The following is a 10745-nucleotide window of genomic DNA, read 5'->3' on the forward strand; positions in this document are numbered from 1 at the left end:
CAAACACTAGCAGAAGGCAAGAAATAACTAGATCAGAGCAGAACTGAAGGAGATAGAGACACCAAAAAACCTTCAAAATCTCAATGAATCCAGGAGCTGTTTTTTTGAAAAGATCAACAAAATTGATATACCGCTAGCAAGACTAATAAAGAAGAAAAGAGAGAAGAATCCAACAGACACAATAAAAAATGATAAAGAGGATATCACCACCAATCCCACAGAAATACAAACTACCATCAGAGAATACTATACACACCTCTGTGTAAATTAACTAGAAAATCTAGAAAAAATGGATAAATTCCTGGACACATACATCCTCCCAAGACTAACCAAGAAAAGGTTGAATTCCTGAATAGATCAATAACGGGCTCTGAAATTGAGGCAATAATTAACAGCCTACCAAACAAAAAGTCCAGGACCAGATGGATTCACAGTCAAATTCTACCACAGGTACAAAGAGGAGATGGTACCATTCCTTCTGAAACTATTCCAATCAATAGAAAAGAGGGAGTCCTCCCTAATTCATTTTATGAGGCCAGCATCATCCTGATACCAAAGCCTGGCAGAGACACAACAAAAAAAAGAGAATTTTAGACCAATATCCCTGATGAACATTGATGTAAAAATCCTCAATAAAATAGTGGCAAACCAAATCCAGCAGCACATCAAAAAGCTTATCCACCATGATCAAGTGGGCTTCATGCCTGGGATGCAAGGCTGATTCAACATATGCAAACCAATAAACATAATCCATCATCTAAAGACAAAAACACATGATTATCTCAATAGATGTAGAAAAGGCCTTTGACAAAATTCAACAGCGCTTCATGCTAAAAACTCTCAATAAACTAGGTGTTGATGCATCTCAAAATAGTAAGAGCTATTTATTACAAACCCACAGCCAATATCATACTGAATGGGCAAAACCTGGAAGCATTCCCTTTGAAAACTGGCACAAGACAGGGATGCCCTCTCTCACCACTACTATTCAACATTGTGTTGGAAGTTCTGACCAGGGCAATCAGGCAGGAGAAAGAAATAAAGGGTATTCAATTAGAAAAAGAGGAAGTCAAATTGTCCCTGTTTGTAGATGACATGATTGTATATTTAGAAAACCCCATCATCTCAGCTCAAAATTTCCTTAAGCTGATAAGCAACTTCAGCAAAGTCTCAAGATACAAAATCAATGCGCAAAATTCACAGGCATTCCTTTACACCAATAACAGACAAACAGAAAGCCAAATCATGAGTAAACTCTCATTCACAATTGCTACAAAGAGAATAAAATACCTAGGAATCCAACTTACAAGGGTTGTAAAGGACCTCTTCAAGGAGAACTACAAACTACTGCTCAATGAAATAGAAGAGGATACAAACAAGTAGAAGAACATTCCATGCTCATGGATGGGAAGAATCAATATCGTGAAAATGGCCATACTGCCCAAGGTAATTTATACATTCAATGCCATCCTCATCAAGCTACCAATGACTTTCTTCACAGAATTGGAAAAAACTACTTTAAAGTTCATATGGAACCAAAAAGGAGCCCACATTGCCAAGACAATCCTAAGTCAAAAGAACAAAGCTGGAGGCATCACGCTAGCTGACTTCAAACTATACTACAAGGCTACAGTAACCAAAACAGCATGGTACAGGAACCAAAACAGAGTATCGTCCAATGGAACAGAACAGAGCCCTCAGAGATAATATCACACATCTACAACCATCTGATCTTTGACAAACCTGACAAAACCAAGAAATGAGGAAAGGATTCCCTATTTAATAAATGGTGCTGGGAATATTGGCTAGCCATATGTAGAAAGCCAAAATTGGACCCCTTCCTTACACCTTATACAAAAATGAATTCAAGGTGGATTAAAGACTTAAATGTTAGACCTTAAACCATAAAAGCCCCAGAAGAAAACCTAGGCAATACCATTCAGGACATAGGCATGTGCAAAGACTTCATGATGAAAACACCAACAACAATGGCAGAAAAGCCAAAATTGACAAATTGGATCTAATTAAACTAAGGGGCTTCTTCACAGCAAAAGAAACTACCATCAGAGTGAGCAGGCAACCTACAGAATGGGAGAAAATTTTTACAATATACTCATCTGAAAAAGGGCTAATATCCAGAACCTACAAAGAATTGAAACAAATTTACAAGAAAAAATCAAACAACCCCATGCAAAAGTGGGCAAAGGATATGAACAGACACTTTCTAAAAGAAGACATTTATGCAGCCAACAGACATATGAAAAAATGCTCATCATCACTGGCCATCAGAGAAATGCAAATCAAAACCACAATAAGATACCATCTCACACCAGTTAGAATGGTGATCATTAAAAAGTCAGGAAACAGCAGGTGCTGGAAAGGATGTGGAGAAATAGGAACGCTTTTACACTGTTGTGGGACTGTAAACTAGTTAAACCACTGTGGAAGACAGTGTGTGATTCCTCAAGGATCTAGAACTAGAAATACCATTTGACTCCACAATCCCATTACTGGGTATATACCCAAAGGATTATAAATCATGCTACTACAAAGACACATGCACATGTATGTTTAATGCGGCACTATTCACAATAGCAAAGACTTGGAACCAACCCAAATGTCCATCAATGATAGACTGGATTAAGAAAATGTGGCACATATACACCATGGAACACCATGCAGTCATAAAAAAGGATGAGTTCATGTCCTTTGTAGGGACGTGGATGAAGCTAGAAACCATCATTCTGAGCAAACTATTGCCAAGGACAGAAAACCAAACACTGCATGTTCTCACTCATAGGTGGGAATTGAATAATGAGAACACCTGAACACAGGATGGGGAATATCACACACCGGGCCTGTCACGTGGTGGGGGGAGAGGGGAGGGATAGCATTAGGAGATATACCTAATGTAAATGACGAGTTAATGGGTGCAGCACATCCACATGGCACATGTGTATAGATGTAACAAACCTGCACGTTGTGCACATGTACCCTAGAACTTAAAGTACAATAATAATAAGTAAAAAATACGGGTTGCATAAACTAACAAACAAAAATAAAAGGAAAAATATTGATTAAATAATTCACTGACCTAATTTGTTTTTGTTTAGAAATTAAGAAAATAATTAGACTATTTTTGCTTAATTCTCAAAAAAATCTAGATGCAAAGGTCATTTTTATTGGAAAATATTATTTACAAAAACTGACTCCAGAAGAAATAGAAAAATCTAAGCAGACCAAATTACACGGAAGAAATAGAAAAGGTTGGCAGAGAACATCCTCTCAAAAAAAAAGCACCAGGTGAAAACAAGTTAACAGAGGGTTCCCACCAATGTTTTGGAAAATAATGTTATTTAATCAGTTTCAGAGTTAAAAAGCATGGCTTCTGAGTCTTTTCCAGAAAATATAAATAAAGCATAACCTGGATACCAAAACTTAATAAAGATCGTGCATACATCTGTGGTATAGAATTCAGGGCAGTTTGATTTCTCAAAGTCACCAATAGAGAAGGAGCCCCTAGAGCAGTTTGCTAGCAAGATGAAGATTTATATAATGTAGTGTAAGTATGGAAGTCATACCCCATCACCTTTGCCATATTCTACTGGTTAGAAGAAAATCATGGACCCAAACCATCCTCAAATAAACTTGATTATACAAGGGCAAGAATACCAGGAAGCAACGTTAAAGTCTGGCCACCATAGCCCCTGACACAAAACTATGTAAAACTGTAATTCATGAATATCAACACAAAACTCTCAGATAAAATAATGACAAAAATATATCAACACCCTAAAACAGAACATTGAAATCTAGTAGAGATAATTCCAAAAATGCAAGGATGGTTCAACATTTGTAAATCTATCTGTATAATCCATTGTATTTATAGGTCTAAAAGAAAAAACAGATCATTTCCATAGTTCCACAGATGCTGAAAAGGCATTTAACACAATTCAGCATTCATTCTTATTTTTAAAAACATTTACGTACTTAACACTTAACTAAATTGCTCCTTATCATAATAAAATGTATGTTAGCTTGATAGCCAGTTAGTTGATTCCCTATAAATTAGGAAAAAGAAGGATGTGCTGTTGTATTGGAAATGTCTGTCAATGCAATTAAAACATAGGAAGAAATTAGAGACATAAAATTGGAAAGGAAAAAGTAAAATTGTTAGGTTTTGTAAATGACATAAATAGGTATCTGGAACACTGAAGAGAATCAGTTAAAAAGTACTATAGGGAATCCAGTAAGACAACAGAGTGGAAATAAATATAAACCAAGATCAAGCCTAAATAAGAAGAGCATGGCCCCTTTCCCTTGATGGTAGGAGACTCAAGATACCAGTGTTCTACCTTCTCAAGACACCAGTCCTTCAATCTCCCTCAATGACTTAAGAGTTCAGTTTATTTCTCCACACTTGTAGTTTTCAGAATGTTGCATGTGCAACACCACACTGTTTATAACACCATATCTCTTTTCTCTCAAACTAGGCCTGCAATTCAATTCCCCCAAGAAGACAACTCTAATTATACTCAGCAAATTCTCTGCATGCCATTACTCTTTATACTCCTACACTTATGACAGCAGTTTGTCTTGTCCTAATTTGTGTTTACTGGTATGTTGCTTACTAAGTAAGTGTTAAGTGGTGCACGTTTGCTTGTCCAAATAAAGAATTTGAGAACTCTGTCTTTTCTATTCCCTTCTACCCATAGTGCTAGCTGTAGTGGTTCATACCCAAGTGCTTCATAAATGCTTCTTGTAATTTTTAAATCAATTTTCAAAATAGGGAACATATTTCCATAGTTCAGACATTAAAATCGATACAGTAGCATCTTTCTCCTATCTGACTCCCTATCTTCTCAGTTTCCATCACCACAAAATATAATCCCTATTGTTATTTTTGTGTTTATTTTTCCAGAGAAGTTTTATGCTTGTGAAAGCCAATACAGTTACAGGGTCTCTTTTTTCTTACCCTTTTTAGGTAAATGGTAGCATCATATATACATTTATTTAAACTTTGTTTTATACCTGAGAGTATATTTCAAATATCTTTCCATTAATATATTAAAGGACTTTTCAATTTTTAAATCATATATATTATTTCATTATAAGGATATATTTTAATTTATTTAACCAGTACACTATTGATAGACATTTATATTTATTTCAAACTCTTGCTAATACAGTGTTTTCCAAATGGCATGACAGTTACAGATAGTTTTACATTAAAATTCTAGATCGATAATAGATTCATTTGCAGTGAAATCATATATTGATGGCCTAGAAACACCCTAACAATCTAAGATAACTTTTCATATCTATGTTCTAACTGATGATGTGTTGATTTCCCATTTTAATTATGAAAGATTCCTGGAGAACTTCTCATTAAAGGCCATCTCCCATGTTTCCTGCCCCTGCTTGCATGTTAATTATAGTAGGAATTCACTCATTTCTGCCATTCACACATAGGCAGATGATTCATGTGCATCGAGGCAGAAATAATAATAGCTACAGTTGTGAGCTATATATTGCCACAATGGTTAAGAACTTAGACTTTGAAACCATACTGCTGCCACTTGTGACCTTGGGGAAATTAACTTATTTGCATCTGAAGTTAGTGCATCTCTAAAATGTGAATAATAACAGCTCCTACCCAGTGTCTGATGAGTAACACTACCTGTTAGTTAATATTATTACTCTTTTTAGTAAACATTAGCAAATGTACTTATCATTCATTATAACAGCAAAATCCTTACATTCTACCTTTAGCTGACTAGCAGACACAGTTGAGGTGGACATTCTTAGAGGTTGTTCACATACCTGCCTAGAGCTATCAAACTTGATGAGAATCTGCAGAGCCCTATGGCCAAGCACACTGACCAGAAGCTAACATTTGTACCAATAGTTTTGCACAACCTCCAATTATTTATGCAGGCATAGACAGGGACTTGCATTTATGAACTGCTCCAAACTCCTGATTTTTAAGTTTAAACATAGTGATCTGCATCTGTACTTACTTCACTGTGGTTCTCCCTGCATGAATACTTAAATGTTATTGATATAAATATATATAACTGTTATACCGTTCTCACACTGCTCTAAAGAGCTACCTGTGACTGGGTAATCTGTAAAGAAAAGAGTTTTAATCGACTCACAGTTTCACAGGCTGTACAAGAAGCATGGCTGGGAGTCCTCAGGAAACTTACAATTATGGTGGAAGGCGAAGGGGATGTAAGCACATCACACCATGGTAGAGCAGGAGAGAGAGGGTGAGCAGGAAAGTGCCACACACTTATAAACCATCAGATCTCGTGAGAACTCACTATCATACGAACAGCATGGGGTAAATCTGCCCCCCAGGATCCAATCACCTCCCACCAGATCCCTCCCCAAATGTTGCGAATTACAATTCAAATGAGATTTGGGTGGGAACACAGAGCCAAACCACATCATATACTAAGTCTAACACCTACCTATTTTTTCAGTATTGTGAGTAATAAAGTAACAAAATTATCAGTAACGATTAAAATTAAAGCTATGTTTTAAAATAATAACAACCAGAGAACTCAAGCAAAGTAAAAATGAGTAAATAAATAAACCCCTCATTGTACTGAGCAGCCCACTGAGACCCCACACAAAAATCACCAATAACATTGAGTCTATGATATTACTAAACTTTCCCTGGGACACTGGAGTAAAAATCAGAGACAAAATGAAGTCACTGTTGCTGAAAATGGTAAAGGTTAATAATAATATTGATTTAATTCATTGACTAGTTACTGCTCATCAATTTAATGGTGGAGCAATGGCATCTGTGCTCAATCTAATGGCTTTATGTTTATCTGTTCTCCTCAAACCTCTTCAGAAACAAATCAATCTTAACTCCCCAGTTAAACACAATTTTTCAGATACAAATGTGCTATTTAACTTCCCAAATATTATACTTTTAAAGCTGGCTCTGAAAAATAAAACAGAGGTTAACAAATATGAATGATGAATATAGTTCTAGTACATAGGATTCTAATACATAGAGTTTTTTATTTCTCATTTTCAAAATAAAACCTGTGTAAAGAAAACAAAAATGCATCCCTTGAGCTGGATTGTCTTGTGGCACCTTGGAACCATTTCCACTCCCTCCTTTGCTCTTTCCTTTACTGCAGGAGCTTCAGGCCTGAGTACATTACCCAGATGTCCTAGATACTGGGCTCCCATTGGAGGTCTGCAAATCAGTGGTACCTGTGTGAGTTACATGGCAGAAGGGAAGAAGGGTTATAAGGTCTCCCATGATGGAGGGAAATCACATGGGCTTCAGCAGAGGACAGATCTGATAATTTTGCTCCCATTTCCTGGAAACAACGCTACTTCAGGACTACAGTCCATCAGGCCATCAGTGGTGGTTCTCTGAGATTCCTGCCCTTCCCGATTTCCTGAAGAGCAGCAGTGGTTTCCTTGACTTTTGTGCACTCTGCTCTTACAATGATTTTGTAAATCTTTGATCTCCTCTGTTAAATCCCTTCCCACTTGAACATCTTAGAGCAGATTCTATTTTCCTCTCTAATTGAGACTGATACAGAGGTTGGTACCAAAGGTAAAGACTAGCATAATCTTTTCCTAACTTTGGACTGACACAGGGGTTTCCTGGCTCTTCTGGGGCTCCACCTTCCCATCAGGTGTGGCCATGCACCCAAGAGCTGGCCAAAGGAATGGGAGCAGAAAACAGGTTCCCTCCTCCAGCCTGGCGCTTACAAACCTGCCAGATGTCACCCACTTTTCTTTCCCCACCACCTGCTGAACGGAGCTGACTCCTGAGGAGAGCAGAGCTCATGATGGAGAAGCTGCATGTTCCAGATTGGGTATAGAACTCCTCTATTTTTGCTTCCCACCCCCTGAAATCCTCACTAGAATAGGAAGAGCAATGTTTTATTGTGAGAAGCCACTGAAATATTGTGATGGTTTTTTTATAGCAATTATCCTACTCCAATTAATGCATTGTCCTTGAAAGTAGGGACTATGTATTAGTCCATTTGGACTGCTATAATGGACTAAGACCGGATACTTTGTACACAACAGAAATGAAGTTCCCAGATTTCTGGAGGCTAGGAAGTCCAAGATCAAGAGTCTGGCAGATTCTGTATGTGGCAGGGTCTGCTTTCTGGCTCATAGATGGTGCTTTGTTGCTTTGTCCTCACATGGTGGAAGAGGCAAGGTGGCTCTCTGGAGCCTTTTTTATAAGGGCACTAATCCTATTGTTCTCATGATTCAATTACCTCCCAAAAGCTCCATTTCCTAACACCATCATATTGGTGATTAGCTTTTATCATACGAGTCTTGTAAGGACCCAAACATTTAGAACCTGGCAGACTATATGCCACAATTTTTGTTTTTGCCATGGATCTAAGTATATATCTCTGTATATGTGTATGTGTGTATATATACATATATATACACAACTATATATCTAATAGATAGTAAATGCTTGCTTTGTGAAAGAATAAAATAAAAGAAAAAGTTAAATGTATTTAAATAAGGATAGTTTAACAATTGGGTGATCATTGAAGAAGGCTAGCTTCAATCTATAGTAGTGATTATTATGTCACATGTGTTTGAATGAGAAGAATGTACTCGTCTTCCATGTTGTGTTGGATGTTATGGCTGAAGGCAAAAGTTAGTAAATATAACAGAGAGGTTGAAAGCACAGACACTGGGTTCAAACCTGCTCTGTCACTTACTAGCTGATTATTTTGAAAAAGATACTTAGACTCTTGGGGTTTCAGTTTATTTATCCATCCATTTCATCTGGGAATGATACTCACAGTGTAACTGTCATAGGGCTGCTGTGTGGGTTCCATGATTTTACATTTTTAGAGTACTGTGAAGAGTGCCTGGCATATCATATTGTGTTTGTTAGTATTGAATATAAAAATATTAACAGGTAGCCCAAGTTTTCTTGGTTTTGGCCATATTTTATGCTGTTTCTTTTCTATAATATCCTCTCCTCCTACATTGGTTTTGTACTGGTTGACATAGAGTCCTATTTAATAGAGTGATAGAAAAACATGTGCTTTTTCCTCATCTTACAGTGTTTAGATGTATTCTGGTTTGTCAGAATTCTTGATTAGAGTCAATAACAGTTTCTTATCTCAGACTTATCATTACTGCATTCTGTTCAAGTCAACAGTAAATTTCCTTTTTCTTTCACAACAGCTTTAAAACTTAGTAAATGTTTAATTTTGTCTTACTATTTTTGAAGACCTTATGGAAATCTTTTAGCAATTCGGGGTTTTATAGCCTGAAAACACCATGGCCTGTGCCACAGATTTCTCTTTCTATTTGTATTTTGTGTGTAATACACAGCCAATGTCCCTGCTTGCTGTAACACTTTTCTCTCAGTTGCATGTTGTCACATTCAGTATGTCTAACTTGTTTGCCCACCACTACTTTACTCATCACACTCTCAGTTTTCCTTTCCTCCCTTTACTAATGCTGGATGCACAACTCACTGACTTTTATGTCTTTCAGTTTCTCTGTGTTCCCATCTGTACATTCACACACACAGCTGTGATTTTCTTCTCCTGTCACACCTACTTTTTTGCTGAAATCAGCCATGTGTTCTCAGTAAAGCTTTCATACGCCCTCCAAAAGAGCTTTTTAATGTAATGTGTAGTCTTTTGTCACTGCAGTGAACAGCACTTACGAAATGCTGTTTTTAATTTGTGCTGCAGAGCTCAAATGCATCATGTTCCTCTCTGAATTGGAGATAATGACCAGGTCAACTACCCAATATTATGACAACTTCCAACTAAATATCACTTCTCCCTCCACCTCCACCCACCCAATACAGTCATATAAACTCACATAAGTCAGTGGAGTGTAGGAAGAATCTTCAGGAAGACGGCATGCCTTTGATACCAGTTTGTTGCTGTCCTTTATATCTTTGAAATAGAGTGACACACACATTAAGACCCTTAAACCAAATGCTGTGTCTTTCTTCTTTGATTAGAAAGAATCTTTACCAGAATTTTGTCATTGCTTATTCCTGAATTCAAAAGACAAAGAATAGCTTATGATGAAGAGACCAATACTTAGTGTTCTATGTGCAAGGTTCTTGGTGGAGTTTACAAAGTAGACCCTTTACAAATTAAAATGTTTTCTAAAGAAGTTATTTATTAAAAGAGCAGTTGTTAAATGTGTCTGTACTTGCATTGTTAAATGTGTCTGTACCTTGCATTAGTTTGATGTTGTCTTCAAGGGCTCCAGTGTCTTGAAATTGCAGACAGAGTTGGGCCACAAAGAAGAGGAGTGGGTAGGGGTAGAGACAAACACAGAGATACACAATGGAAGGCTTTTTGCGGCATCTGAGTTCATTAAATCTATCCTAAATGGAACAAACTAGGCCCCCAAGCAAGGTCCCACCTTGGGGATGGCTCTGACATCTCTAACATTCTAATATCACTGCAGTTCATCTTCAGTCTCTTCCCATCATGGCTTTGGCAAGGCCCTTCAGGCCCTTTTTCGTTATTCTCTGAGGCTCCCTTGCGTTGCTTCCTCCCCCTGGCTCCCCGGCACCCCCTTGGCTGCACCCTGTCCTGTCTAGGTTTCAAGGTCACGTGTTCTAAGTCTTTCTCCCCCACCTCCCACTTCCCCACATTGCTCCTATCACATTTTATTATCCTCTCAGCTTCTTACTCATTTATTAGTTTGTTGAAAGAAAGAATGAGATCTGATTTATCCTTTCTGCATAT

This window comes from Macaca thibetana, chromosome 4 (assembly GCF_024542745.1).
Source record: "Macaca thibetana thibetana isolate TM-01 chromosome 4, ASM2454274v1, whole genome shotgun sequence".
Classification (NCBI taxonomy): domain Eukaryota; kingdom Metazoa; phylum Chordata; class Mammalia; order Primates; family Cercopithecidae; genus Macaca; species Macaca thibetana.